Below are 26,674 nucleotides of genomic sequence, written 5' to 3'. Positions count from 1 at the left end.
CTTGCTGAAGCCAGATAGCAGAGAGCTCGGTCCACCATCTTCATATACATAAATTTTCTCCTCTTTGGAATACTTTTCCTGTGATCTCTGTGTGAGGTAGAAGGTTCAGATGTCCCCTCAAAGGGAAGGATCCATGTTTGTTTTCTGGGCTTTTTTGTCAAGTATCAATTGGGACATTCTGAAAGACACCTACATGAAATCACTGATTTTTAGCATATAGAAAGGGATAGGCCTTAGCCAATTTTATGCCTTAATAATTAATTTGTTGTTTAATTTTACCCTTTTCTGGTTTCTAGAGGCAACCAGACTTGGTGATTCAGGATATCTCTTTGACATGACAGTTCCTACTTTGGTCCATTTTCCCCCCAGTTACAAGTTTTTCTTTTAAAAATAAAGATCGTAGCTACCTTCTGAGTCACTAAGTAATTTCTCTTCCTTTTCATTCCTTCTCATTCCCTTAAAAAAGAAATCTAACAATTTTTTCTGGCTCTTTTTCCAAGAGCAAACTGTGTCTCATATGATACATAAAATTGTTCTGTTTTCAGAGAGACCTAGGCTTTATAATTTTACCATAAAGATTATACTGATACGTCAAAAGGAGTAGAACTTTAAGGCGGCTGTGTATTTATTTTTATCATTTTATATATGTCCAGGAATGCCCAGGTGGTGTAACTGGAGCCGGTCCTTGTAACTTGGTGTCTCAGTTAGTCTTCTGTGTATAAGTGTTACAAGGTGGTTGCCGTTCTGAATCGTACTTGTACATCATAGTACAATTGGCAATGAATATCAGAAGCCTGTTTGCTCTGGTCTGACTCCTGTTTCAGGGCTTATTTTAAAGATTAATAAAGATTTATTCTTTTTCTTTTGATGGCTTTTTTCTCTTAAAAATTGCAGGAAGCTTTTGAATAAAACATCTCTTCTATGTGGTATCTGTATTAGAATTAACTCTCAGTTCAGAGGCTGCACACGTCCAACCAGATAGAGCAAACCTTGACCTGCAGCTGCCTTCTTAATATTCCTCATAGAATATAGGTGCTCAGAAGGAGTTCTTCTGAACAGTGAGGTATCACACAGCAACCTGTGTAGGAGATGCAGAAAGACAGACAAATCATGAAAAAAGCTTTTTTTGTTTTCTTCACCTTGGGGAAAATATTATCTCACAGTCCATAATAACGACTATTGCATCAAGTAGAACCACAAGGAGAAGAAAAATCTTTTCAAGAAGGGATGTTCATATTAACATCCTGTTACATGGGATCTGTTCAGACCTCAAAAAATAAATTAATATTCACTAAATTAAGACACTAAATTTGTCTCAGCTGATCCTCGGTTATTTTTGTATTTGGCTTTCTATAAATAGTGTAGAAAAAATCTTGCTTGTAGAAGTGTTCACAAAACCACTATATTTTTAGCTTGTTTTAGATAATGGTGACCGTATGTGTGCATCCTTGACTGAAATTTGTCAACTAAAAGTTGTCTACCCCAGTCTATGGAAAAACATGTAAAAATCCCAGATATAGGTGGTATGGAAGACTACTTTTATAAGAAACAGCTTCTTTCCTACCCTGCATTTTTTAAAAGTACATAAGTTTTGAGATACACTTATACTATCTATGGCAGTTTTTCTTTGATCCTATGCAAGTCAGCCCTATGATCTAAAGCATCCGGGCAGACTGACAGTTTTACCTATTATTCATAATAAAGTGGCTCCGTTTGCCACGCCACAAAAGAGACATGGTGTGATAGGATTTGTGAGAAACTGCTAATGGTTAGAGCTTTGCAGTGTGCCTGCTTCCATCTAGGCTAGATGAATCTAAATGCTAAAATTTCTGTGTAAATAACCAAATTTGAATAAATAAGTATGAAGTATTACTGAACAGAAATTGAAAATACTATTGAAAGGATAGATAAATGGTAACTCTCAGACAAAATCTTGCAGTGGTTGTGGTTTTTGTGTTATTCTGACATCGCAAAGCAAGAGATACTTTAGACTATAAGGAAAATAGCCTGATTTGGAGAACCCTGTATTGCAAATCTTGCAAAAATATGACAGGAAGAAAGTCACCTTCAGTTAGATTCCTTCAGGTGGTTAACCCTCTGACTGATAAGAACAGTGACAGAGTAAATGAACATTAGAGATTCATATTGAGAGCAGACATCCTGCCTCACTAAAGAAAGAACTGATTTCTGTACGAAGTAATTCTTTTGAAATTGACCATTGTTGGAGCATGTCTCTTAGGTGGGAAAGACCATAAGTACTTCTGATTGTAGAATTTGTATGAAAGCAAATGTAAATGCAAACAGAATATATTTGTGCGATCTAATCCCAACTCTTCTACATCACTTGTTTCTAAATCAGGTGAACCACAAAGCAGTCATTTTGGGGTCTCATAAAAACCAGGCATGGGTAATACAGAGTGTATGAGCAGTCTTCTGTTTGTATAGGCAAGAGTTTATATCAGCTCAAGGTCAAGAACAGCAGATTCCAGGCTCCTACTTGCCTGATCTATGGAATGCTTGAGAAAACTCCTACGGTTCCCTGTGCGAACAAAGCAGTAGTGGGACAGCAGCAGAACTTAAATGAACTGCACAGTGATGCATTCTATATTTGTTCTGCAATGATAATATAGTACGCTTTGTAGGCATGTGGTAGTAACAATCCAAAATCAGTTATTATAGTCAGATAATAGTGTAGGGAATGAGAGTGAAGACATTAAAGGAACAGCTCATATGCCTTGTTCCTTTAGAATTAAGATGCATAAGAGGGACAACATTTGGCAAAACGAAGGGTGATATTCTCCAGTGTAAAACACAGTATCTGTTAAACCGAAAGCTGGTACAAGCTAGTCTTTCTTCCATTGGAAGATAGGGGAATTATCTATGAAACTTTAAGGCAATGGAAGGTTTAAGCTGTATTCCATTCAGAGATTTTGACAGTATGGCTGGTTCTCTTAGAGTCACAGCTAGGACAGTCTGGGGTTAGCAAAGCGGCTTTTCTTAAGGCAAATAAGAGATACCAGTTCTTGTCAGGAACCGTCATGTCAGTAACATGTAGTGAGAAAGCATGTGGTCAATAACTATTCTGTTAAAAATTCTAGTATCAGAGACCGTTTCATTCCCACTAGTGGAAATGAAAGATCTGATCTTCAACTAGATTATTATTGGAGTTTTGATCTTGTAAGAGAACAAAACAAGCTGACAGATTTCAGTGGTGAAAAGCTGCTGGTTAAATGAAGTGAGCTGCAAGGAGCAATAGTCATGACACAATTGGACAGAGACAGATGTGCAGATGAATAACCAAAATTAATAGCAGGCACCTTTAAAGGGCTGGTTAATCTGCCAGTAGAGAGTCTGTCTCTTTTCTACCCACTAGTACATCAGCTCATAAAAAATACAAATGAGCCCAATAGCAGCAAGAGCCTTAAGATCTGCTTCCTCATTAGTGAAACTTCAGAGAAGCATTTCCTATGGCTCCGTATCTTTTCCTACCCTTTAAGAAAAGTTGTTAGCTGGAATGTGTAGGCTGAATTCTGGAGGTGTGTGTGTGGTGGGGAAGTGGTGGAATGAATCTATAAAAGGAAGAGTTTATCTTGGATTACTTTGGCAAACAGAATATTTAAGCATTTTAATGGTGAACAATATGTTGAAGTGTTTGATAAGTGTTTTTTATGTGGTAGGAAAGAAATATCTGGTGTGGTTTATATTTTTGTTCATGTTTTAGCCTATTGAGAGTGGTAATGCTAGTAGATCGTATGTGATATTTTGATCATTCTTAGCTATTATGTGTGGTAGCAAATTCTTCTCTTTTGCACAAGTGGGGAGCCTAAGGAAAAGGGATCCAAAGATGGGCTTTCCTGTGTGTTGTGTGTGTAGTGTTGAAGGATGAATGAAGTTGAAAATTTGGGGTGGAAGAAAATGCCCTCATGAGAAGCTGAAAATAGCAAGACAGGGTAGGGCAAGCTGGAAAAAAAAAAGTTCAGCCTTAGAAAGATTCTGTTTCATGTAGTTGTGGAAGGTCTGGGAAAAAAAAGTGAGATGGACAACTGGAAAGAAGAGGTCACTGGTCAAGAGGTACAGGAGAGGTTGTTCAGTTGTAATGATAACTTGAACTGATAAAGTTAGTTAAGGGGGGTTCAGTCCCCTAAAGATTCAGCAATTTAGCGCTGAAAAAATAGAGGATGTAAACAACTTCGTTCCCTCTGTTTTCCTTCTGAAATTGCCCAGTGAAAGCTAGTAGCTTGCTTCAAGCACTCTCTCATAATTTATCTTCTCTTTGACCTTCTGTTTGGATATACTGCCTAATACATAGCAATTACCTCAAAGCCATTTGTAGTCATCTTTTGAAATAGTGTGGCTAGTTATGTGACCCACTTATTAAAAAAAAAAAAAAATGGAATAAAAACTGTTCCATGCAAAACAACCAGAAAGCAGAACTGTAAAACTGGTTGCACGTGTTTAGTGTAATGAAATTTATGCCCGACTCTTTCCCTAACACTACATAATAGATCACGATGATCTTATTCCTGTACAATGTAATCTTTCTCCAGTGTTTCTGGGTTATCCAACTGTTACACTACTGTTCAAATTTGAGTGCTTCTTTTTCTCCTTCTCCTTCTCCTCCCTCATAAATAGTAATCACATAGTTACATGTTCTTGTATTTCTTTTAATGACCTACTCTATGCTTATCAGAAGCTCTTACAAAGGCATTCATGTTTATTTCCCAAGGTGATACACTCTGCCCTTTCACAAGTTCTTTGACTAAGTATTTATCCACACTCATGTTTAGAAGAGAAGGGTATCCATGCCTGAAAGAACCACTTAACAATAGCAATAGGGAGCAATCATGCACATTTGAACTTATTACAGTGATGTACTGACTTACCTGTATGATTCACCTCAGAATTTTGTTCATTAAGTTTTGCAAGATCTTTGTTAATTTGTCAGTGTCTATCTGTATCTATAAAACATACTTACACCCACATAGATTTTGTATTTGTTTGTCAGTGATGTGAAAGAACCTTTAACACCCTTCTACTGTCTAATAGTGTCAGGAGTAACTGCTTTTAAAAACACATACTGACCTGGTGGACTCAGGAAAACCACATACTTTTAAAATCAAAGCTTTTCTATGTCAGGAATATTATTCATTAGCAATGATATTCATTTATCTAAATTTATACTTAGACTATGTTTAAGTACTTCCTGTAGCTCTGCAATTACCAGTTGACTTGCCAATTCCACACAGATAGAGTGTCAAGAGATTCTGAAGTTTTGTTCCCCCTAGGGAACCTCAGAGACCAAGAAATTTCTTAGCTGTTTAGAACATTGTTCCCATTTAAGGGATAAAAGTATTTGTGTTTCCTTACCTGCCTTATCTACACAACAAATTTGTTAGTTGCGAGTTTCATACGGTTTATTTGTTTGACACAGTACGGATGGCCTGCACTTTCTCATTCATCTACCATATTTGCATAACCTTGCAGAGTTAATGGATGCCATTCTGACAAATTAAGCTAGTTTCCTATGTCTTTAATGGATTAAGTCCTCTTGGACAAGTTATACTTTATTTTAATCCATGAATAGTGTTTGCTAAGTGTTTTAAATAATGTATTAATTAATTTTATTTTATTGACATTTGACTTGCATGCTAAAAACCATATATATGAAAAATAATGAATATGGAATAAACCAAGTTTTTTGTCTGTGTAAAGGCAGAATACAAAGATCATCAATGTTTAATAGAAGAAAAAATAAAATGCCTTATGCTTTAGTTACTGTCAAATATTTGAAAACATTTTGGCTGTGAGAATAGTCATACTTTTAAAATTTTTGATTATATGATAGTAGAATTTTACTCAGTTCCTGATTCCTGTCATGATTTTTAAAAATTACATAATTTATACAGTGTACTCCAAGTGTAGAAGCATTACGTATGCTACATGTGATGAGTCCTCTGACAGCTGCAATAATATATTGGAGTTGTAAGTATGTGTAAACAGGTTAGAGGCAAAATATCTGAATTGAAAATGTATGTTAATTTTATAAATGCCTGAAAATGTTGTGTTGGGCAACTAGGTCATGTTTAAAAACAATAATCTGTGGGAACCCAACAGCACTAAATCAACATCATGTACCTATTTATAGAGTAATATTCTTAAATGATCAATAACGGCTGTATTCTTGAAGCATTCTGGTGTGATAGAGAGGTAGTGCTTCTGCAGTTTTTATTCTACAGATACAGCAGTACAGATACGGCTACTTTTCATGTAAATGAAAGTATTTACTGAAGTGTTTTTCAACATAAGAATTAGGCAATACGTTAATTTCACACTACTTCAGGCTGTATATTTCTCCAGAAATACACCTGGGGTTTGAGAATGCAAATATACATCTCTGTTCATCACATTGGCATTCATTTAGATAAATAAGATTTTTTAACTCTATTAACTACATACATAGTGTATGTGATGCTTGGGTTAGAACTGCTTTGTAATTGAAGTCTTGTATTTAGCCACATGGTATAGCTAAGTGGGGAGGAATTGAATTGTTCCTGGCTACCAGACCTTTATTTAATTCAGTAGACCACACATACACTGCTCTATGATTTTTTTTTTTTTTGGTAATGTGTCAGATCTCTGGCAGTATTCCTAAATTCTGTGTGTTTTGTGTGCATGGTCTTATAAGCTAACTCTTCTTTGTAAGCAAATCTGAAAATTCTGTTTCTTCCAAATAAGTCCTAGGCACGAGATCTCTCCATGGACTCCAGAGTAAAACAATGCTATTTGTGAGATATGACATAACAACAAAATATTAAACGGGAGCTTAATTCTCCCCATCCCACTCTGGACCATGACAGTGGGCCTCCTACTGGGAAATACAATGATGTATTATTAAAATGACAGCCCCACCTAGGGAGACAACAGGCCCAATTCAAAGACGAGAGCCAAAAGCGCCTCCACTACCACCACCAGCAATTGAGATCATCTGGTGCACTAACAATCCCTTGATTTAAACATCTGGTGGCAGGACTTTCTCAGTGGAGGTCTGTTGACTGTGGAATTCACTTACACAGACACATACATGGTTTAACAAAGCCCAAGTTTCTTTATCCTCAGGGTACAGTCTAAGGCTATTTCCTTTCCCAGGCAGAAGCATTTGCTGATGGTTTCACTGGCATCCAGTACTGTGTTACAAGAACTGTCCTTGAGAGATATAGCCAGTGATGCCAGAGGATGAGCTGCTCTGCAGTGTCAATTAGTGTTCTTCACCACCTCTCCACGACTTAGTAGAGCCCTTGGGGGACTGCAGTGTTAGAAATGTCTCTTATTCTTTCATGGGAATTCATTGGTTTTGCACGTTATCCCAGTTTTACAGAGAGGTGTGCACAGCTGGGAATTAGGAAGTCAAAATATATTTGCTCTCCTGTTCAGCCCCTTAAAGCCTGTGTTCAACTGCCCACTTTCCCAGGGTGCTTCTTTAATTAAACCCCTGAAAATGTGAAAAATTCATTTTTGTTTTGCAGGTGTAATTTTGCAATGCTTTTTCCCAGCTTTATCACACCTATAAAATATATCTGTGTTGAAGAAAACATTTTATAAACACTTTAGCTTATTGTAAAAATTAACTAAGCTACTACGAGTAGTCAGGTTGCAGTGGTAAAGAGAAGAGAGTTATATTGCTTTGTCTTGCAGCTGTAGCCTGGTGTCTCACCTCATGGCGGTGGGGCTGGGGAGATTGCTGTTCTCCCAAGTTGCCTGTGGACACTAATATTCTTTTTTTCTAAAGTTGAATTTATCTTTTAAAATCAGGTGAAATCTGCAGTCTTCATCATTTATTTCATACTACTACATATATTTCAAATTATGAGCTACTAAATTAAGCATAACATGACTTATTTCACAACATGGTTTATTTACAGCATGCTAGCAAATTAAAACCACACAGTGGAAACAATATTCAACACAGATATGCGAATCAAGTACAGAACTGGGAAGGAGAAATTAATAGGTATCCATGGAGTTATGATTTAGCACAACACAGAGGTGTAACACAGTACTAGTACTGCAATGTAGATACAAAGCCGTCACTCCTCCCTGCCCCCAAATCTTCTGCTTTGCAAAGTAAATGTAAGAAATTTAGCTGAAGAAGATAAAAATTCTGTATTGACTTTTGAGTGCTTTTCAACCATGTTCTAGCTGCTTATCTACATGATAAAAATGCATTGTGAAACATATGATAAAGAAATGCTGCTACTCTTGTCTGTAAAACTGTAAGTGTAACTACAGTCTGGAATACTGCACTGCATTAGCTTTCACTGTGAAATGGAAAAGGAAAAGCTGAAGTGAGAAAAATTAAAATTTTTCTCTGCTATTTTCTGTTTTTGTTAGAGGTGAGGTTTTTTTAGTAGCCCAATATTATAAGCTGTATAGTGCCTTAAGTTTTTGTTTTCTTTCTGTTCTCACTATGTGTGTTTTAATGTAATAGAAAAATTGAAACTGTCTGTTAGAACTAGCTTTGGTCCAAAGACTCTGGTAGAAAGTACATGCAAGTATCTTTTCCTGTATCTCTCTCAGCTGCTTATGAATGGGAGTGACAAAAGCCAGGACACTATTTGCATACAGCATCCTTGAAGGGATGATTAAGTTGAGACTTAAATTAATTTCAGCAAGTTAAAAAAAATCATCATAATATCAACTGTTCATGTAGTTTTATATATAGTTTAATTATTTTTATGTACTTCATGAAACTAATTTTGCATATGTGCTTCTCAGTGAAAAAACAATGCTAGTTTATATAGAAATAAATAAATATGCTTTCATATTTAGCTTAGAGGGAAATATGCCATTGACAATACTGCAGAATATGCGTTGTTGCTGTTTGTGGAAGATAAGTCTTTGAATAACACAGGAGAATTTCTCCCTACTACTGTTCAGTGCAGCCTTCATTTAGATTGTTTGAAATTGGTTTTACATTTATTCTAGAATGGACTTCATTGTACATTACTTTAAATAGGTTTTTTTGCCTTGTTCTTTTGAACTAAACCAGAGCAGAAGGGTTAAATTAGATGTTTGTGTATATAGTGTGTAAAGAAGGACATCTATTTCTTGCTTTATGTGAGAGTTAATGTTGATTGGGTTAGGTATTTAAGATAATACTGTACTTATTTCTGGAATAAGGTGAGTTCAAGCTTAAAAAAAAAAAGGATAGAATTTTGTTTTATTAACTGCTACTAATAGCCTTTATTGAATACATGCAAATACAACAAAATTAAATGCAACTAGCAGAAGTCCAAAATATTCTTGAAGTCATATTAGCAAACTTAACTAATATCCACTCTTATATAAAATAAACACCAACCTTCACCACCTTCCCTCAGGCATAGTTAAGGAGTATTGGAATGTTGTTCCAAAATGGCACGTGTCTTTGCAGTTCTAATATTATCATTATCCAATAGATGCTATCCCACAAGTGGGAAAACAAAAATGTATTCCAGAACCTTTTCTGCTCTCTACATGTGCGGTAAAAAATTTCCATGCACCACATGTCTCTTTACTATATCTATATGGTTTCTGCCAAAATAAATATTTTATTCCATTTATTTTTAGTTGGTATTGCACAGGTCCTCCTACGATTAAATAGCCAAAGGTCAAATAAGTTGAGATGAACTATAGTTTTAAAATCGTTTTGCTGCTCATAATTATGTGTATAGAGGTTTTTAGATATATACACATATACGTACATATATATAGATACACATACATACTTGATTAAAAGCCGAGGATGTTTTCTCAGCAGAGAAGCAAAACCATCATTATCTGATTTTACATGGAATCCAGTGGCTGCTAATCAAACCCGGGGCTGCATCTGGTTAAACATACTTGGCATAGACTTGTTACAATTAGAGGTTTTGCCATGTCAAGGGAATCTTTCACTCAAAGCAGCGACCCATATTGTACTGAACAAACACATGAGTTTTTAATTGAGAACAATAGCTTAACAAACCACTTCCCAGGACCACTGAAAGAAAAGTATGTGCCTGTGGCAATTCTGGGACTGAATTGTGTTTATTGGAATCCATTTATTCCAAGCCAGAGTTCAATATACCAAGCAAATTAAAAAAAATTAAAGTCAACATGGAAAACAAAGTTAAAGTGAGAAAAATATAGTATGCTGAAATGTAACGCCAATCTGTAACTGAAATACCTGTGATTTAGCAGATCTGCATGTATGCTTGTGCCCTCTGCTCTTTTATAACTTTTAAACCTGAAGATCTACACTTAACTTTTGTTTCATAGTGTATGTTTTACAATGTATATAGCTACGATGAAGTGTGTATTTACATTTTAAAGTGAGCATTGGATATAGCTTTTGTTATATAGAATTTATTCTACATCTGTACTTCACAATACAACTTGATAGAAACTTTTGTATATTTAGAAATAGGTGGAAATGGTAACAAGAGTGTAATAAACATTAAAGAACAGAATGCTTAGTTTGGGAAGTTAGGTGTGATATACGCTAGCCAGGGCCCAAAATTTCTAACCAGTACATATGGCATTCTAAATTCAATAATATCTGAGGTTTGAGTATATATCTGATGGTGTAAGTTAGACCAAGGTAAATGACTGAAAAAGAACAGCAAAACCTCAACTCAGTATTTATTATACTGGAATAAAGTTTTGAAATGTTTTAGTTCTCTTTTCAGTTTTTCTACAGCTTTCTCAAGATTTTGAAGTCACAGTTTAATAACGATTTTTCAACCTGAGGTTTCTAGTAAAAAAAAAATATTATCATCTGTTGATTACATGCAGCTGTAGGTACTAAGTTGGGCACTCAAAAAAGAAAGCATCTACATTAGTAAAAACTTTTAAAGGTTTTAATCCTGAATTTTTCAGATTTGTCATCTTGACAATCGGTCTTCTACTGAAACCTTTAATTCTTGTCTAGTCTGTCAACATCTTGGCTCAGTTTCTGACTCATGGGTGGGATGAACCAACTCCGTATCAGCTGGGGGCACAGACACAAGAAGGAAGTGGGGAGAGTGAAAGGGAAAGCTGGCTTGGACTTGAAAATGTACATGCTGTAGTGACTGGACATAATTCAGTTTCAGTGTATGATACAGCTTGGGAAGTGGTTAGTGGAGTGTTCAACGTATCATAAAAATGCTGTAGACAGTGCTACAAACAGTTTTGAAAGTCTGCAAGTACACCTGATGAATCTATACTATCAAAGGAACAGTATCTTAAAGCTTACTTCGGTGTTACGGAAATGCAATGTAAAGTGTCTAAGGAAGGATGGATGTACAGAGGCAGTGGGGTACCTGTAGTTCTATGGACTACTGACTCTTGGAGATATTGTGCTTAGAAAGTTCTGCCAGTAAAGAACTGAATGTAAGAGAGATGCATGATCCCAAAACTTTTCTTTGTGAGCAGAAACTTGAGGCCTTTTTACCTGGAAGCAGTATGGCCCAATCTGGTGCGGTTCTTTATCAGATTTATTTTATTGGATTTTTGTTTCAGGAGACAGTAAATGCAGTTTTAGGGTAGTTATTAACAGGTCAATAATGTTATTAAGTATGAATGCTGTAGGAACTCACCTTTATGTTCTACTTTTTTTTCGAAAGCACGTTTCTTCTGGCAGACCCTATAGCACATCAGGTATTCTCTGACCACATGACTGCTGTGCCCTGGCAGTCGAGAGGGCAAACCACATTCTGGCGTGCATCAAACACAGCTGTTTAAAAGAGTTGATTGTCCAGCTGTATTTAGCGTTGGTGCAGCCTCACCTTGTGTGCATTTCTGGGCCCCACAATTTAAGAAGGATGTTAAGGTTCTGGGATGTATCTAGAGGATGACAACAAAGCTGGTGAAAGGCCTGGAAGGTATGTCCTGTGAGGGGCAGCTAAGGACTTTGGGGTTGTCTAGTTTAGAGAAAAGGAGGCTGAGGAGCAACCTCACTGCTCTACAGATTCCTGAGGCAGGGAAGTGGAGAGGGAGGTGCTGAGCTCTTCTTCTGGGTATCCAGTGGTAGGACATGTGGGAATGGTTTAAAGCTCTCCTGGGAGAGGTTTAGACTGAACGTTAGGAAGCATTTCTTTACTGAGAGGGTGATAAAACACTGGAACAGGCTTCCTCGAGACGTGGTCAGTGCCCCAGGCCTGCCAGCATTTAAGAGATATTTGGACAATGTCCTTAATAACATGCTTTACCTTTTGGTCAGCCCTGAGCTGGTCAGGCAGTTAGACTAGATGATCGTCGGAGGTCCCTTCCAACTGAACGATTCTATTATATTCCTACCGTATTTTACAGGAAGCATTTCTGTCCTCCTGCAGGTAACTAAAATTGGAATAAACACCATATTTTGTAATCAGCTGATGTGATGGAAATGCAGTTGTTCACACTTCAGCATTTTTGCACCCTTGGGCTCTAGCACTGCACAGATCTTAGTGCATTTGGAGCTATGGTGTTAGCTTTGTTAAAACAAGGCTGAAATGTTTTCCTACTCAAGGAAATGTACACTATTTTCTTGTACTGTAATCAGTGTGTTTGTGGTTTTGTATCACAAATGTGCTTTCACTCTTTTTAGTAGAGTTACATAACTTTTGTTTTCAATGATAATTTTGATGCTGCTGCTCATGTTTACATTATAATCTACTTCAAATAGTGTTGTTTAAACTTTGTGTTGGGTGATGAAAGGTACTTGAAATAGAGAGTAGGGCATTTTTTCCCTATGGGCATGAGCCCTCAGTAATACAGAAAGAGTAACCTAATAAGTAAATTACTTGACGGGATGATTGAACTTTCAATAATCTCGTTTTATTTTTATATAATATTGCTGATAAGATAATCTTGGAGCACAAATTTATTGAAGTAATATAAAGTTTGTGTTATCCTATTGCTCACATGCTATCATAGCAAGTCACTGCAGCTTAAAATTTTCTTACTGATTTCCTGAAGACTTAGTTCAGCACCAGGAATCTCCCCCTGGCTATAGCATAGTTTTTTTATTACTATTTCTTTATACATTTGTCCCAGAATGAATTGCAACTTATTGACAGCTCATCCTTCTACTAACAGAGTAGTAGAACTGTAGTAGTATTATGATAAAACTGACAAAATGGAGTAGAGGAATACGCTGACTCTGGGTTTTTTTTAGAAATGGCTTATCTTAACCATGTTGGGGTTTTGTTTATTTTTAATGGGGCATGTTTTTAAGTAAGAAAATGCAATAGTCAATAAATCTTATGTACTTTTGTACTGTAACCTCAGTGGATGGAGTGAAAATCTTGGTAAGTTTTCTGTGACTGATTTAACCCTCTTGCATGTCTTACCATTCAGACACCCTGTTCTGGCTTCAGCTGAGTGTGGTTGTGAAGTTAACTCCTCTAGTTCAACACCGCATGTTTCTATTCTGCTAGAGGTGACTAGTCTCCTTTAATCTCTTTATACTTACATTTGCTTCCTACCCTAGTTCTGCAAATTTATTTTAAATTTGTTAATAATGCTTAAGGATTTTTCTAAACCAGATCATTTTGATAGGAACACATTTACAATTACATGTGTAGTTTTACTATGAAATTTGAGGGGATGCTCCTTCACATGAAACTTAAGGAAGGTATGCAGTTAAGATTTAGAAAAATGGAAGTTGGGCATCTCCAAGTGAGCTAGCATCAGGTGAGGCTAGTGGTAAAAGTCAGCAAAGAATAGGAATTGGTTTGTAATATGTAGGTCTGCTTGTGCTTGTGTGAATGTTTGAAATGAAGTTTATGGTTAGTTACAAACCCATGAGCTAAAGAATCAGTGTTTTTGCTGAGTACTGGATATTTTGCCAATATGAAATGAGGGCTAACATCAGCAGTACAGATGGACTCATCTTTTTGTCTTATGGACAGCAGAGAGTGTTAGAAGATGGTTAGGGTTTTGGATAGATTGGTAGGAGGAAGGATGCCCACACTACAAAGGGGAGAAACTGGTTGTTCGTTTTTAGGTCATTATTTATTTGCAGGAATGCTTTGAGCCAAAGTGAATGTTAAAGTCTGCATACTGAAAGCCATGTTTGCAGTGTACATTAGGTAGCTGTGAAGGTTAAAGTCAGAAAAATCAGGAGCTGGAGAGCTACTGTACTGAGTCTTCCAGTATGTATAAACTAGGATGAACAGCATGTAGAGGATGGAGTCCAATCTTATATAGATAGTCATAGGAAGCAGTAATTCCTTGGACACAGTGTTAGGGTTCAGAAAAGCAGTAGCGGGGGGGCTACTGGAGCCAGTCTTGAATAATGTCCTAAGTTATGATGAGGTAACAAGTTTACAGGGGGTAGGAATTCCTCTTCACAAAGAAGTTTAACTTTTTTTACTGGTCACATACACATTATTTCTATTTTGTAGCAAATTAGAGAAATGATGCTGTTATGGCGTCACTTGTTATATTTTGCATGACTTGTTTTTGACATGGTTTGTGTGTGCAAGCACAACTGGTGCATGCAAAACAAGTTTCCTTTTAAACACTCTGCTTCTTCGCTGCTCTTCACTACTCAAACCAACTTCCTTTGCTCATTGTTATATGCAGCACATATTTGCTGTAATGTTGTTTCTTTGTCAAAGAGAAATGGAAAGAAAACCTGGATGTTTTTAATAGCTAATACCTGGTATTACAGGACAGGCTTAATCTGTGCTTAAACATCTGCTGTTTCAGAGTAACAGTTTGCGTAGATAGTAGTAAAAATTCACCTTTGCAGTGATTGGAGATAAAAGACAGGTTTAGTCTGAGGAAATTATTTCTTTGCTGTAATCACTGCTACCCATTCTGGAAGTTCCAGAGTGGCTTGTGTACTCTCCTAAAAAACATTAGGAACATTTTTATGGTCTGTTCTAGTACAATATCTGAAAATGGCTCAGCAGAAGGTCTCCCTGTCTGCTAAACCTTTATTGACAGATATATTAAGCATTTTAACGTTCTGTGATTCTTGAACCAATCTGTTTGCTTAATTAGTTGTTTTGATGTACTTTAAATCAGGATCTCTTCCTGCAGCATAGACCCTTAATATTTGCTTTTGCTTGTTGCTGCTAGCATATGTGGAAATGAACTCAATTAGCTAGGTGGGTGTTTTTTCAAAGGTAACACAGGAGCTTGTACTGTAACTGATGTTTTTCCATGGCTTGCTTGCTTGAAATGGGCATATTACTGCTCCACCAGCTGTTATTCTTCATCCTTCTTTGTTAATAAATCATTCGAGCATATCAGCTTGCGTGGTAAGGAGATGAGAAAAAGGATAGTATCATGGCCACTATGTGGGGAGACGTAGTTCTGTTCTGTCTTGGCAGTTTGTGAGAAAATTGCGTAATCATTGTTTGTCTCATTTGCTGACTTGCAAAAGAAATACAAAAAAATGGAAGTACTCTCTGATATGTGATCACTCTAAAATTATTCCTGAGTTTTTGCAGGCTTTGAGTTGGGATATAATGTTCCTAAAAATATAGGTATGTATATATACATAAACGATACACAATGGTAACCATTTTCGTTCCCATAATCTTTGTGAACTAAACAGCGCCAAGATGTTTCATGACTATTATTTTGTAGTGGAAGATGAGCTGGCTCTTCATGAAAAGCCTCAAACAATTCAGGAGGTAAAGGTAAAATAAAAATAAAATAAAAACTGTGGCATTTAGGAAAGGTAACATTATCTGTAAACCCAACCATTCAAATACTCCAGGTAGAGCAGCAGTAGTTATTGAGGGTTTTTCTGTAACTGAAGTCGAACATATGATTATTGCTTTCTTGTTACTAACCTATAAAATGTAGTGGACCAGCTGAAACACCAACCAAATTGTAAAAAAGCTAGGAGTTGAATGTCTTTTCTCCTGAAATTATGTATATTTATTATTGTGACTTTTGAAATGCTGAAGAAAGTTGAAGTGAAAATGGGCTATATAGGCAAGTCTTTAAATGTGGGGCTTGAAAAGCTAGAGTGTTAGTATTTCAGATTTAGCAAATAACTTAATAAGCATATTCAACGTGAAAGGTATTATTTTTAAACAAAGTTATTCCTTCTAAAAATTTGATTTGGGTCCTGTCTCTAAGTACACCCTTAATAAGATGTTAAAGTTTGTGATTCTCACACTGTCAGTATCCCTTTGTAGAGATAACCATAATCTGAGAAAATAATCTGCAACTTTTAGCCTGTTTAAGGTATTATTTGTGCTGGAGATAAAGGCAATTTTGACACTGGTAGGTATTAATCTCTAATTAGTGTAACTCAAAAGAAGAAGATACTAAGTTGTAATTTATTCCCTATATTCTTACAAAATATATGGTGTACATTGTCCTTACCTTTACATTAGAAATCCCTAGCAATAAGCATTAGCTAGACTTCTCTCTTAATGTGATTTTTCTGTGAGTAGTAGATTATTCATTCTTTATTCTAAATGCCTGTAGATATGAAAAATGTTTAAATGCTAAATTAATGAAATATAATTTTTCTGTCTTTCCAGTACATTATGTCTTGTAAGAAGAGTTTTCAGTCTGTTGTATTAGAGAAATTTGGAAATGCACATTCATAAAGTGAAAATAAGTGATGCCAAGGGTACGTTAAACCCTCCATTAGTAGAAAATCTTGACAATATTTTAACTTTGCCTCATCTGTCAATCAAAACTTTATAGCAGAATATACAGACAGCTAATTTCTTTGTGAGTGATACTCATTTCTTTCACATTAATTCACAGCAAACCAGCTCATAATGCTGGTGACAAGACAGTAAGTAGTATTCCCAGATCCACAGAATACTACTTCCCCATTTACTGTACCCCACTGTCTTTCTTGTTTCTTTTGCAGTCATCACAAAAGACCTGCTTTTTTTTCAAATACCACTTCCTTGGTCCATCTACATTGTCCTAACTTACTAACATGCAATAAATACAGAAGCACCTCCCTCTAGTTTCTTACCAGCAACTTTGTCAAGGCAAGTTAGTGCAAACCTAAGTGAGCCAGAGTACTTTGCATTGATTCTTCATGCCTCAGTGAATATCAACTTTTGTAGCTGAGGTAGAATTATGTAGTTAATATATTCAATCACAAGGGCGATTTTCTTCTTTCAGATTATTGCAGTTCCATAGGCTACCAAATGCTGCATTTTTCTCATACTCACTGCTTTTAAAATGACAACGTGAGTCAGACACCATGAACTCAGTGGCAGTTTTGGCTTTGATTAAAGAAAACAGGATATCACCAGCAATTTTTGGCAGAATTATCATGTGGATTGTAATTAATTCAAATTTTAAGGAAGAGTGGTTTCAGAGTGTCGATATAAGAAATACCATTCTTGAAAACTGCAGATTGTAGATTATTTTTACATTTATTCAGGCAGTATGGTATCTCCTAGGAAAATTACAGTGCATGTCAATTTGATAATGTATGGTGACATGTAAGGAAAAATTTCATTGTAGTCATGTTACTTGAACTCTTCCTTGGGCTGTTGAGAGAGGGTCATTCATCACATCTTCTAATGGAAGTCATATGTTGTGGAAATGTACTTTAGCTATTCCTATCTAGGAGAAATAAATATACATTGAAAGGTAGAGTTATCATTTAGAGATAACAGGATATAAAGGAGCTTTCAGTCATTCTGGAAGGAGTTATAGGCTTTGCTCTAGTTCAGAGAATGTATTTTGTAGACTCCTTTCAGCTGCATTAATTAAAATTAATCTTGAATGTGGCAAAAGAAGAATGAAAAAGGAACTGTTGTCCTGGTGATATGTATGCATTAGAATCACTGATATGTTTTTTATGTAGCCATTTAGCTGTGCATCATAAAAAGGGCAGTAGATTTCATAATAATAAAGCAAATGATTAAGCAACATATAAAGCAGCTATTGAGGAGGAAAAGCATGTACCTGTATGCACGCGATGCACAATATTAAAGCACAACATTTTGTTTTAAAAAAGAGCACAACATTTTTAAAAAAAGAGATTTCAATTTTCTTATGACTAATTCCAAATTATTCTTTGTGTTAAAACAAAACCCACCCAAACAAAAAAAGAAAGCTGTTTTAGATACCACAGGCAGTGTCATACAATCATTACTAGAAAGTTTAATAGGGGCTAAGGCATAAGTGACTTTGCATTAATGCCATGTCAAGGTAATTATTTAATCATGGTAAAAAAGAATCTTAAATACATATTAGTGGTTATTTTAAAGTACTTTTTATATTTTCTTGTCTTTTTGTGAGCTGTATTAGTTTTAAAATGAGATTTTTTTTTAAGTTGAGAAAATATATATTTATGCCTCAGTTAGCAATATGTTATATACTGTATGGTTAGATGACCTAAAATGTGAGACTTAATGGAACATAGCTGGAGGTTATGGTTAAACTCAGTTTTATTATAGCCATTTTATACACTGTTAGGACGATTTAATTAGCTAATAATCAAAGGAAGTTATTTCAGCCCTCATCTGTTAAGAGGTTGAAAGAATCAGATGGTCCATATGGCTGCATTTAAGCTTCCTGTTGTGTATTTTTTTTCACAGTTCAGATATCTTCTTTGTATTAATCTGGGGGATCAAATAAGCCAGACATGCCTTAACTGGCACCAACAACAAAGACAAACGCCTTGTAGCTGTGAGACCTCATGAAAGCCAGACTTTGGTCTCTTTGACCTTTTTAATACCATTTACATGTCTACAGAGTCTATTAGTGACATTTTTCTTAAGGTGGAATTACTCACCTTTGAGCTTAGCAGAAGCTGAGAACCAAAGATTAGATATTTCATATGAGACAAGAACAAAGGTATTATTGAATGCATGGTGCTTGCATAATATTTAAGTAAACTATTGTAGAATATGCGTGGTTACTATTTCTTTTGGAATTTTATTTCACTTTAGATAATCACTAAAAATAACTTCTTATAATGGATAAATAGCTGTATAGTGCTATCTTCCATTCAGGAAATTACTCGCTATATGTAATTTTCATGTTCAACAAGAGATTGAGGTCTATCCTATAATACAAATAATGGGTCTACCACACAATCTGAATTCCAGGACATTTAGTGGTCCAAAGAATGACTATCCAACTTAGTAATTAAGTTACTTAAAAAAAAAAAAAAAAAAAAAAAAAAAAGGAACTGATATGCCTGTAGATTTGCTACATGAAGAGGAAGCTGGGTACCTTGACTTCTGTTCCCTGGAAGAACAAATAGTCTGAGTTAGTTTATAGCTTGGCACACCACTAAAATGCAGTTGTCTAACTTTTGAATAAATATTTATGAAGGGTGCCCTGCAGAGTTTCATTGTGAATTAAGAAATATTGGCAGTTGAACTGATGTAAATCTACAGAGGACAAGAGACAAACAGTTCTTTTGATCTTTGTCTTACTAAATCCCTGTAAAAATGACCAGAACCTGAGAGCATAGTATCATCACATAGAGGCTGATCTGCTGAACATGTCCTGTAGGATGCTGAACGTAATGCTTTTGCTGAAAGGCATAGTTACGGGTTCTGAGGATGTCACAGAAACAGGTCTCTACTTTGCAGTTTTTCCATAAGGCTTTTGAATTGCTTTGTGGAAATACATTTCTTCTAAGATAGGTGTGAAAATTAGCTTATTCCCTGGGAATTTTTGTTGGACTATGAAATTTCAGCATAGCACTGCAGACGTTATGTGTTTTACTGTCCCCTTATAATATTTTAAAATATTTTAGGAAAGTAAATAAAGAAGCACGTTTTTTCTTTCATACATGTGTATCCACAGAAGGTTTTGCTGTAGTGTGGTCTGCAGCTTTTCTTTAAAATCTGTGTAAACTAGTAGAAAAGACTGTTCATCTATGTTTGGTAGTTACAAAATCAAAATTTCTGTTCTGGCATTCTCTATCTGACCTGAGAAGCTTTAGTGTTTGCAGCACATCTTGTAGTTACATTGGGATCACAGATGATAGGCAGAAAAATTCATACTGCATATATCCCACTCAAATAGAAATAAAGTAATGCTCCCAAGTTATCTCTTACAATTTTTTATGTGAAAGGCACATCTTGTTACATCTATTGATCACTGTGCAGACAAATTTTGTTATCAATACTTTATTATTGTCTCTTTTCTTAAGTTGTAGTTTTGTGAACAAAGCCATGGGAATCCTTGCTTCCAATGTTGAAGTACATTGACTGACATGTCTTAGTGATCTCAAGGGTAATCCTTAATCGTAGCATTGCAATAATACAGGATGGAGGTCAAATGGAGTAATGACCTGCAATTTTTCAGCAGCAGAAGGCCAATACAGGCTTGCTGTAATGGAAAACGAGTTGTAAAGTGCAAGCAAATTCAGCAACAGGCAGCAATCAAAACTATTTTAGTAAAAACGTCAGTGTGTGATTGCATTTTACTAATCAAATAAGCTTCCACATTTATAGCTATGTAATTATTTTTCAGTTTGTCCGGTGATGTTTCTTTTCAAAACAAGCAAAAATGTTTATGTTTCACTTATTTCACTCATTGTAGCAGAAGGGAAGGTAGTGCTTAGGTTCTCATAGTATCACAGAAGAAGGGGTACTGACTTCATTTTAATTGACTTTTTGTGGTTGAATCCACATCCGTCACCTGCCAGGAAAATATTGTCACCTGTTGACTGGCAGTCAGTCTCTCCTTCTACAACTATTGCAATAGTGTTCTGGAAAGAAAAAAGAACCGTCACTCAATGTTTATGGGAGACCTAGGGAAAACTGGGTTCCAATCCTTGTGCCAGTGGATTAGTAGAAAAAAATGAAAATATTTAACTCTAATTCTTCAGTTACTCTAATTGTTTTACTTTCCTGGAGAACATTTATTTTGTTTTATCTGGATTGAGTTTCAGCCAGTTTTTGTCCAAGCTTCTATTGGACTAAGATATATATCGGGAAACAGAGGAATACTGAGATACTGAGTTCTGTTTCTGGTACAAGGTGCTTTCTATGATCAGCACACAAATGACATCTTAATGTTGGTTCTGTCATTTTGTAGTTTTGTCACTGAACTGCACCTCTCTATTGAGTTCTGTCTCTGAATTAAAAAGAGAATTTAGTCCCACCGCTGGAAACCTCTCTGTGTGAGGAGCCTGTATATGTGTACAAACCTGCAGCCCCAAATCCATGGGAACAGATCGGATTTCCTGGGTTCTCAAAACTTTCGATTGAGCAAAACCCATACTGTATTCAATATAGTGGTCTCCCTCATAGTTCAACACAAAGCGTTACAGATAGACAGGGTTGACATATGTATGGTTTAGCTCTGTGGCATGTTGTGTGTTTGTGGGGGAAAGCATGAGGTTGTAATTAAAGTTTTACATTGTACTGTGTGGAAAGATTAATGTGTTTGTCTGTAATGTGTTTCTTCATCACTGGGAGACAGGGGAAGTTCTTAATAATGATGACAAGCCTGTCACTGAAAATATGCTATTTGGGCACTGGCATGAAATTAAGTATTGTCCCATAATTTGTCATATCCTGGGTTTGCCTTATGAGTGATGCATTTATTCAGCTTTTTTTTCTTTTAACATGGAATTTTTATTAAGAAATTTGACACTAAAGGAAAGGAAGACTAGTAATTCTTTTCTTCTTTCAATTTCAATTCTTTTAACTGAAATTTATAGTCGAATATTAATTTTAAGATTGCATGAATAAGGGATGTCCTGTAAGATGTTTGACTGGAAACTGCTCCTTAATTCCCAAATCTCAAATGTTAAAAATGGAAAACAATGTTCAAATACAATTTTTTTTAATTATAAACCCTATAATTTAGGTTATAAAAATGATTCTCAGCATGTTTTTATCATCCTAATCAACTGCTGTGCTCAGGGGCAGTGCTCTGGAAAGCAGGCTGGAGGAAATACGGCAATATGCAAGGCATACTGTGGTTAAGTTGGAATACCACTGTTGTTCAGTTTTAATGGCTGGAACAAGCTGAAGTAGTACTGTCACACAGTAATCAATGGAGGAGGCAATAATCATATAACAATGTTTAATGAATGAAATTTTGTTGGTATTATAACTAGAGATATTTAAAGTTTATTTAGGTAGTGGAGTAAATGTTGATAGAAAAGGTAGGTTAAAGGATTTTAGAATGTTAGAAAATGAGAGGAGAAACATTAGGATGAGGAAATTCTTGGTGAATTATATGGAAGTGGAAATACCAGTTCTATAGCTGAACCAGGGCAGAAATACTGGAGAGGAAAAAAATATTGAGATGCTGGAATGGAACTGGGGAGGCAGTACTAAACAGTAGTGTTGTTTCTATATAAGCGCTTATTTGAATGTAAAATATATTTAAACCAGTGTTGTTCACAACAACAATGATACTTTATTTGTAAGTAACAACCACTTTTTTCCATCATTCACTATATTATAATAAATACTCTGAACTGATGCAGTGGTGTTTTATCACTTAAGTGAGTATGTATTGGATTTGTTTCGCTACAAGTCTTAACATAGATCAGGACTTTTTTTCACTGATAAAGAACCATATGTGAGGTCACTGTTTCTCAAGTGATCCTATTTTTATGATAAAAAAATAAAGTCATTTAATATCCTTTTAAATCTTTGATATGTGGCCTATGACTTTCCATGAAGACTGCCATGAGTGCCAAATCTTTCATCCCACAGAGAAAGCATTTATGTTGCAAGCTTCCGAACTAAACCAAACCGTGAATATTGGCTGGAGAACAGAAAGTTGAACTGTTCAGGAGTGGTAGCCCTAGCGTAGATTCAGGAGATGGGTGTAAAGCAAAAATTACAGTTTTCTGTCTCTACCCCAACTACATTTCTGTCTCTTGATTCTCACATACTACTGTTCCTTCCTGGGCTTCTAACATCTTGGTAAGTCTCCTTACACTCTGCATGATGGATTTGTATTGTACCCTCTGGAGATGAACATGTCTGTTTTTATAAGGATGTTTCTTTTCAGCTGGGAGCAAAGGGATTTCCTTATGTTTTACATACAAATTGAGCTGCTCTTCCCCCTCAGCATTGCAAAGTGACAGGTATGAGAGCATGGAATGCTTAGGTTTGGTGCACAGATTTGAACATTATGTATCAAATGATAGTTATTAATACTTAAGATTATCTCTGTATTTCAATATAATTGTAGTGATGGAAATCGTCATGAATATTATCACATTTTTAATGGTTATGATGAGAAATGCTTCCATAAATCTATTATGCTTTTAACTTCACCTTATATTTTCAACTATTTTACAAAGTATTTTAACGTTCTACACTACTGGCAAAAGCAGAATTTATATGGCGTTCTCCAGAAGGATGGATGCTTGGGAAAGCCAATGACAAGGAAAAAATGTCTTTGCTAACAATCATAATGGAATTACATAAAGCAATATGTGTATGAGTGTGGCAGTGAGAGCACTGAGTACAAATAATTTAGCAATAAATTTCTGTGTTTAATTATAGACAAACTCAGACCAGATTTTTTTCTTCCCAGGCATGCCTATCATGGGAGAGATATTGCTGTACTGGCTTTAAAAACAAAACAAAACAAAAAAAAAAGAAAGGGAAAAAAAAGTATAACTCAGAAGTTTCTCATGAGCTTTGCTGAATTAGTGACTGAACAATGCTTTAATATACCAGACTTCTCTCTGAGTAAGAAATATTGCAATAAGTTATAAACTTAGTTCAGCTCTGAATTATGCATTGTGTACTTAAGATATACTAGACCTATAGTATGTTTATCTGTTGACTTCCACTAAGATTTAGGGTCTATTTTGACTTAATAATTTGCTTTATTTTGTTTGACATATATTTTATGTCTTCCATGTGCATGGATACATAAGATACACAATCATGGGTGAGGGTCTTGAGACAAAGTGCAGCACTATAAGTACTAATAATAGTGGTTGTAACATAAAAAATAACACATCCTTGGTTTTTTTTCTGGTGTCTTGTCACTTCTTAACTGGTCTAGTAGAAGGCTTAATAAATGGTGAGAAGAAGAAACAGAAGAAGTTACCTCATCATGCTTTTATTGTATTTTTCTTGGCAAGTCCTAAACATTAAAAAAAATATGAAATCTATCACCATATCCTGCTGACACAGCTATTGTGTTCAGTGCAAGAAATCACTTTACAAAGTGTGCAGCTGATTGGCATGCTATACTACACCTCAGTTTCTGTTTCTAGTATTAAAAATGAGATTAGTGAACAAGTCTGTGCAGCATGTGACGTGCTCTTAAGTTTAGATGTGAATTCGAATTGTACTTATTTGATATTAAAGTTTGTAAGAATATGATTTACAAAGCAAAAAGTTTTCAGCAGTTTGATCTTTGCTGTTAAATAGAGAAAGATTAAAGTTATTCTAATCTACTCTGTCTGTAAATTCTTCCTGACTTCTACATTTCCCTGTGTCTTTTAGCTTTTCCACATTTGGCTTCCTTTTACTTGGTTTTATAAAGGAATTCAAGGGCAAACCAATGTTATGGACCCCTCCTGTTTCAGTGCACTGCTGAAGCTGATCATTGCTTTCTTGGTGATGTATATAGGAAGATCAAATTAAAAAAAAATATCTGGACTTTTAGTGGAGAAAGTGTCATCCACTATGTTTGTTAAAGTTTTAAGTAAGGTGACAAGGCAATCCTTGCTGTTTTGTCAAAGATGAGAGGAATAAACAAAAAGAAAGAAAATCCCAGAAACAAACCCAAACCAATGAAGCAATCTGTTCAAAGACAGCTTTCAATTCATTGGAGGTCATAGAGAAAATTTGGAATCTTGCATTGTCTTGCTTTGGCCCTGCCTTTCTGATATGGTGTGACACTCCAGAAACACTAGCAAAAGCACGAGTGAGATTCTATGTGGGGAAGCTGATTTTAAAGAGTTAGTTTGGGTATGAGTTGGTTTTTTTAATTTATTTGAAAATCTGCCCACTTTCCTGTCCTACACCACAGATGAGCAGCCCTGAATGTAGGGCTCTCCTTGTGAGGACAGAATTGTAGGAAATCTGACTAGAGGTTCCTTGCTGTAAAGTGCATGGGCATCAAAACACAGAACCTGAAAACAGTGCAGTATATTTTGGGACAATCAATAGAAGGTCAAGTGAATTTCATGAAATACTTTAATCTGCAGAATAAATTTCATTCTGTACAGAATTTCTTGTTGCTAACACAGACATTTCTACCCCATAGCAAAAGGCCTATTCTGTACAGAATGAAATGGAAGATTCTGTAGGTTGTTTTTTTTTTTTTCTATTAAGATGGATGGCATGATAATTAATAATTCAGACCAATCTTCTTCTGTGAAACTTTGGTATATGCATACTGGTATAGAAGATGGACGTGAGTAATTTTTACGAATGCTAGCTCAATTTTAGCAGGGGAGGTCATTAGGAAGGTTAGCAGGAGTGCAGTGTCAGAAACACTCATTAACTAAGGGTGAGTTTCCTGTTCTATAGAGCAATGCAAGTTTGAATTCTAGGAGGAGTTTAACTGCAGCAATACATCACTATCTGAAACAATTAACCTTGTCAGGTCTTGTTAGCTGGGATGCAGTACTGTGCTGATGTAGCCACAGTTGTCCTACTTCGGAGTTACTTAATTTGCGTTAGGTCATGGCTGCATACAAGCCCCTTGAGCCAGCAAACATCATTTGAAGCAAGACAGACTTCACTGCTTGTTCTTGCCTTTGCCTAATTTTTCAACTGCATCATCTGTGACTCTTGGTGTACAAAGTTGATTTCTCCATTGTATTGCTACGTTTATCATATTGTCTGACATTGTAGTTTTGGAAAGGCTAAGGAAAAAGCATATCTGGGGAACAAGCTATTAAAACACTGAACAATTTGTGGAGACTTTGCAATGGAAATATACCTATGCAGTGAGTTCAGGATCAAGCTGGAGGTGATGCTTCAGGCAATGTAATATGATTATTCCTTGCTTAGGAGCTAGGCAGTATATCCTTTTTTAAATTATATATTGATGACTGAAAAGGAAAGCCTGACAAACTGTGATGAAAATAACATCCCCCCTTGAGAAAGTTTGTTTGATAAAATGATGGCCTCCTAATATAAATTCAGCATTGCACTTTCTTAAAAAAAGAAAAAGGTTATATTCACTATCCATATATCACTGGGAAAAAACACACATGACCAAAATAAAACAGAATTGTTGAAAATAGAAACTGTTCCTATCCTGAAATTAAAACCATGGCTTTTATGGTTTCAGGATGCTGACCAATATTGTGTCAGTTTGCTTTTCATATACAAAATGTACTTTGAACTCCTGTTTCTCCAGTGCAAAATACCAACTTATAGTAAATGCCTTGCTGTAGAAATTGATAAGAATTTCAATGAATGCACTTCTGAGTAAAGACCTGTTTATTTTTCTATTAAATTTTGAATACTACTTATAAGTTATGAAATTACTTTGGATACACTGGAGTTTCTCTTTTTGAATTCTAATTGTGAACTATTTCTTACTGTTTTCTGTGAAACTGTTTTTAGATAGAATTGCTTGCATATATTGAAATACTGTTCTAGATTATATATCTGCAAATAATTTCCATAAGAGAAAATCATAATTTGAAGAACTATAAATAAGCATTGTTCAGAGATTGCACGCAAAGTGTTCTCGGTGAAGATAAAAATCAGTCCCATGCATAAATAGTAGATTAGCTTTTCAAAGGAAGTAAGTTGTTAAACAAAACAACTGTGGC

The 26,674-nt window shown here is 35.6% G+C and overlaps 1 protein-coding gene and 1 long non-coding RNA gene across 13 annotated transcripts in view; one reads left to right on the top strand and one right to left on the bottom strand.

Moving 5' to 3' along the window:
• Positions 1 to 25,060, bottom strand: part of LOC308062864 — a 39,652-nt gene extending 14,592 nt beyond the window's left edge. The window contains exon 1 of the long non-coding RNA XR_013927730.1: positions 1 to 25,060. This is a non-coding gene — a long non-coding RNA (uncharacterized lncRNA).
• Positions 1 to 26,674, top strand: part of ERC2 (ELKS/RAB6-interacting/CAST family member 2) — a 481,052-nt gene that overhangs the window by 328,903 nt on the left and 125,475 nt on the right. The gene's annotated exons all lie outside the window — the stretch shown is intronic.

The sequence above is a fragment of the Falco punctatus genome (genome assembly GCF_963210335.1).
Source record: "Falco punctatus genome assembly, chromosome: 4".
In the NCBI taxonomy this organism is placed as follows: Eukaryota; Metazoa; Chordata; class Aves; order Falconiformes; family Falconidae; genus Falco; species Falco punctatus.
Note: the sequence above shows the minus strand (reverse complement) of the source record. Positions and strands in the feature narration are given on the sequence as shown.